At 36.4% G+C, this 5,634-nt stretch overlaps 1 pseudogene; it reads left to right on the plus strand.

Moving 5' to 3' along the window:
- Positions 1-509: 509 nt before the first annotated feature.
- LOC132372558 (olfactory receptor 9K2-like) lies at positions 510-1,448 on the plus strand (annotated as a pseudogene).
- Positions 1,449-5,634: the final 4,186 nt, after the last annotated feature.

Genomic DNA, 5,634 nt, shown 5'->3' on the forward strand with positions numbered 1-5,634 from the left:
ATAAAGTCTTTTTATTTATTTATTTTAAAATTTTTATTTATTTATTTTTGGCTGCGTTGGGTCTTCGTTGCTGTGTGCGGCCTTTCTTTACTTGCGGCAAGTGGGGGCTACTCTTCTTTGTGGTGCGCAGGCTTCTCATTGCGGTGGCTTCTCTTGTTGCGGAGCATGGGCTCTAGGCACACGGGCTTCAGTAGTTGTGGCACAAGGGCTTCAGTAGTTGTGGCTCGTGGGCTCTAGAGTGCTGGCTCAGTAGTTGTGGCTCGCAGGCTCTAGAGTGTAGGCTCAGTAGTTGCGGCGCACAGACTTAGTCGCTCCGCAGCATGTGGGATCTTCCCGGCCCAGGGCTCGAACTAGTGTTTCCTGAATCAGCAGGCGGATTCTTAACCACTGCGCCACCAGGGAAGCCCCTAGAAAGTCTTCTTAAATGTGAAGTGTTATTTGTGATAGTGGAGAAAGAGCAGAAACTTTACTTGTTGACTTTCTCTTATGCCTTTAAGCAGAAGTTTGCCATGGGTGATAAGGGAGGAGACAACCATTCGGAAGTGACTGACTTCATTCTTGCAGCATCAGGGTCCGTCCAGAGCTCCACAGTCTCCTCTTCCTGCTATTCCTGATTGTTTATCAGATAGTCCTTCTGGGAAACCTTAGTATGATCGGCATCATTGTGACTGATCCCCGGCTAAACACACCAATGTATTTCTTCCTAGGCAATCTCTCCATCATTGACCTCTCCTACTCCACTGTTATTGTACCCAGAGCCATGGTCAACATCCTGTCTCAGAAAAAGACCATATCCTTTGCAGGTTGTGTGGCTCAGCTGTTTCTTTATGCACTTTTCATGGTAACAGAGGCCTTTGTCTTGGCAGCCATGGCCTATGACCACTTCATTGCCATCTGCAACCTGCTCCTCTATACTGTCCGCATGTCAAGAAGTCTCTGTATCCAGTTGGTGGCTGGTTCTTATCTCTGTGGCTGGGTCAGTTCCATTCTTCAAATCAGTGTAACATTCTCAATGTCTTTCAGTGCCTCTCGAGTCAATGATCACTTCTACTGTGATTCAAACCCAATTGAGAAGATCTCCTGTTCCAATGTCTTTATCAATAAGATGGTGTCACTTAGTTTGGCTATCCTCATTATTTGCCCACAATAGTTGTTATTGTAATATCTTACATGATATTGTGTCCACAGTTTTAAAGATCCGCTCCAGCGAAGGAAGGAAGAAAGGCTTCTGCACTTGCAGCTCCCATCTGGGGGTTGTAAGTTTGCTCTATGGGACTGTCTCCTTTGTCTGTCTCACACCGCCAAATAACCCGGAACTTCGTAAAGTGGCTTCAGTATGTTACATTTTATTCACACCTATGCTGAACCCTTTACTCTACTCTCTAAGAAATAAGGATGTTAAAGATGCCATGAGAAAAGTCGTATGGAAGAAAAAAGTTTTACTCTAAATATACTTCCACTTGACTTACTGTTTCTTGCATCATTTGATTTTGTCCTCCGAGTCTCCTAGACTTATGCATTTAAAGCTCAGGTTTTAAAAACAATAAAAGCAAAACCAAAAACCCCAACTGTTTTATTCAACAGCATTAATAATAATCCTATAAAGAATGCTACAAATTCACTTTTCACTATTTACTTTTCATTTTTCCTCAAGGCAATGTTAAATCTGAAAGTTCTGGACACCCATGAAAATTTGCTGTATTTCTAAAGAGATATATTTCTCACTCTCCAGGTAATAATATGTATGTAAATGGAGAAGTATAAAATTGTATTGTTTCTCTTCCCTGTATGCCTAAGTAAAATTTAGAAAATACGTAGTATAACAATTCACTTGGAAACTGTGTGACCCAACTGGTTTATATGCAAATGACAGTATAAATGCTAGTGCTGTGTCTTGTTTTTGATGTCATGTCAAAGATGTGAGGACATGTGTATATGATGAAGAGGAAAAGGAAAGATAAAATAACCAGTGATCTTTGTTGAATTAAAGGGGCCAAATAAGAAGAAACATGGGAAGATTGCATTGATTTGGTTTACATTATGACATTTTAAAATTATGACATTTTGGTTTTCCGTGAATGGCACAGTCTTCCTACTTTGCTCTCATATGATGAGAACATTTTATGATATTTATGATGTTTTACAGCTCATGTCCTCTATCTTTTGGGTAATACAAATTATTGGTAGTGAATATGCAATAAAGGAAAGCACTGTGTTGAAATAAAGTCAGTTTGAAAATCTCAGTTAAAAATATCACAATCCTTTACAATAACCTCTATGGATAGCTGGATTATATGTAAATGTACATACATGTTTGTGTGCATGCATGTGTCTGTCTGTCTATGTATGAGTGTGTTTGGGTTATTTGAATATGGGGTAACTTTAAAATGTGATTAGTCCTAAATATCAGATGTCAATTGAGAAGGGAAGGGTGGTTAAAGCAGCATCCCACAGATTTGATAGGTATTAAGGGAAGCCAAGTTCTAGAGAAAGTCGTGCCAGAGTTATTATCTTTATAGTTGATATAAGTAATGCCTTAGTTAAACAATTACAATGCCTAAGTCAGGACAACATTAAATTCTAGACAAGAACTAAACCTAAGAAATAAAATATAATTACCAGTTTTGTCCGTACACTTGGCGTTGTGAAAACCTAAAATATGGATCTTTGATTAGGTCTTCTATTTTTCTGTTTTTGTTTAGATAGCAAAGCCTCCTATGATGAATGCACAACTGCATACATCTTTATGGGTTAATGTTTATTAGCGTAAGAGATTTGAGAAATAAATATTCTTATTGAATAAAGAGAGAAGCTAAGTGACAATAAGTCAAGGTTGTATTTATCTCCTTCTCCCTAAACCTGTGGATCTACCATTTTTCTTGGTGCTCAGATTCTACCATTTTTCTTGATATTCAGAAAAATGTCATTTGAGGGTAGAATACGAATCCAAATAAGCTTGGGAAACTGAGCTTTGGCACTGATTATTATAAGTCTGGAAATACTCTTTTTAGGTTTAGGTTTTACTTATTTCCATTGCATGTCTATTACCCTTAGAATGTCACTCTTTGATGTATCTAACAAGTGTGGGTTATGAAGGACTATTGGGAAAAGGCAATAAAATATTGAATAAGAATATAGCCTAGATTAATTCGCTTTAGTTTTTAGTCTGGTGGATTATATTTTCTGTTTTGTAGCCATAACAGATTACAGTATTCTTGTGTATAACCTCAAAAGTGGCATTGCTTAAATCACTCCAAATGTTGGAAGAAATCCGGGAAAGCTGAAAATCAAGGCAGATTGCTTTCAAACGTGTTAAATTAAGCTCTCTCTTACTTTCTTTTAATTGTCATAAACATTTTTCTTGGTAAATTTTTTTCTGGGTTCACAGGCCTTATATGAAAAGTAGTGCCTCATTTATATCTCTCTTGTTACATGTGCCATCAAGATTCCATCAGAACAACCCAGTGTCTTACCAAACTTTTGTTGGCTTTTATTGACAAAGTGTGTTCTTTTTCAATGATGCATGGATTGCTTACAAAACGCTGTCACATTCCAAGGGAGTCTGAAGATTGTATTCTGCATCATGTACATCATAAGTCGTTACTTTGAGGGGACTTGAAAACTGTATCCACATGGAGAAGTGTTTCAATAGGGATGTGATCTTGAGAGGCTGAAGATTGCATTAGACGTCTCAAACACTTAATTTGTTTGTACTGCATTGTCTCACCTTCCCTGGTTACAAATTTTTGGACATGCATGTATATTGATTGTCCTATAACATCATGTGCTGTATTTTGTCTTTAATTTTTTTGATTGTTAATGTTTACCTAATGTTTAGTGTATTGATGCAGAAATTTGGTGAGGGCGTTTATACTAATATTTTCTATTGCTAGGATGCTAAGATTCTGTGACTCACATAATTGCAAATGATAATTCAAAAATTCACAAATGTAAGTTAAAATTAGTAAATTAAACATCTGTTGGACAAACACCCAAAGCTTGCTCCATTTGTGTTTCCTTAGGATAATTTTAACTCTTATTATGAGATTTAAATTGTTGTGGTGATTGGAATAGCTGAACTGATTAGATATTGCAGAAATGTTGAAATTTGAATATGTATTGGACTGTTATTCTTACTCTTGTGAAGTATGAGATGTCACTTTATCCTATCCCATAATATCAGTATAAGTCATAAAATCAATAAAAAATTTTGAGTGTGCATAAGCTATTATATAAGTGATCTCAGTGAGTATAAAGCTACTTACTGTTAAGGGCTGGAGAGGGAGGGAGGGGAAGAAGAGGGAAAAGATGGGATAAGAAAAAAGCAAGGTATCCTGAAACTGAAAAGGGAATCCATTTCAACATCATTTCTTTTTTCTTTTTCTTTTCTTTTTTTTTTCAGTTGAAGAACAGATTTTCTTTTCCTTTCTTTAAAATTCTTTTTCAAATTCTTTTCCCATTTAGGTTGTTATATAATATTGAGCAGAGTTCCCTGTGCTATACAGTAGGTCCTTGTTGGTTATCCATTTTCAATATAGCAGTGTGTACATGACAATCCCAAACTCCCTAACTATCCCTCCCCACCACCATTCCCCACTGGTAACCATAAGTTCGTTCTCTAAGTTTGTGAGTTTGTTTCTGTTTTGTGAATAAGATCATTTGTATCCTTTTTTTTTTTAAAGATTCCATATATAAGTGATATCTCATGCAACTTAATATCAAAACAAACAACCCAATCAAAAAAATGGGCAGAAGACCCAAATAGACATTTCTCCAAAGAAGACATACAGATGGTCAACATCATTTCTTAATTATTCTAATTTGTAAAAATAAAAGACAAACGCCCCCAAAACTGTAATCAAAGACTAATTTTTATATTTCTTACTTTTACAGACTATGACTTCTAGATTTTAAAAATAGTTTCTTCTTTGCTTATCAACTTGTAAACAATCATTCATTTATTCACATTGTTTGGCACTGTGATGATGGGTATCAGTTTCCTCAATTACATGTCTTATAGTTAGGTTTCTTTAGTGGCAACCCACAAAACTGAACTTTGGATGTCTTAAGCAAAAGATGAATAATTAGATATATAAAATTTTCTTTTGCTCTGGTGGCACATACACAATGATAAGGCTGGAGAAAGTGAGTCCCTAGGCAGCATTCTAGGAAGTTAGAGAGTGAAAAATAGGCAAAGAACCTTCAAATAGGATCCAAACTTGTCAAACGTCACACTATTAGAAATATTTACTTCAAGAAATTTCAGGCTCTTCGTCTCTCTGCTGGATAGTTCTGAGACAGGGTCTAAATAGCTCTAAAAGTCCACAAAATGTTTGGGCATATACTTTTCTTCAGTGTTTGGTCACCCAAAAATTAGACATAAATATTTAAAGAAGGTTTGTTGGAAGGATTTCAGTTCATATCTTACTCAAGAGTATCCAGCCTTCTCTTCATTCCAGTGACTCTTTGTGAACCAACTCAGGTCTAAGAATTGGGAGATGGGTATGATCTGAATCATGGTGGCTCAAGTCAGCTTTCTGTTGATTGGAGAGAGCTAATCTTTCTCTCTCTCTCTCTCTCTCTCTCTCTCTCTCTCTCAGAAGAGTGTCCACTTTCTTTATTCCTAGATACTTC

The sequence above is a fragment of the Balaenoptera ricei genome, chromosome 10 (genome assembly GCF_028023285.1).
Source record: "Balaenoptera ricei isolate mBalRic1 chromosome 10, mBalRic1.hap2, whole genome shotgun sequence".
In the NCBI taxonomy this organism is placed as follows: Eukaryota; Metazoa; Chordata; class Mammalia; order Artiodactyla; family Balaenopteridae; genus Balaenoptera; species Balaenoptera ricei.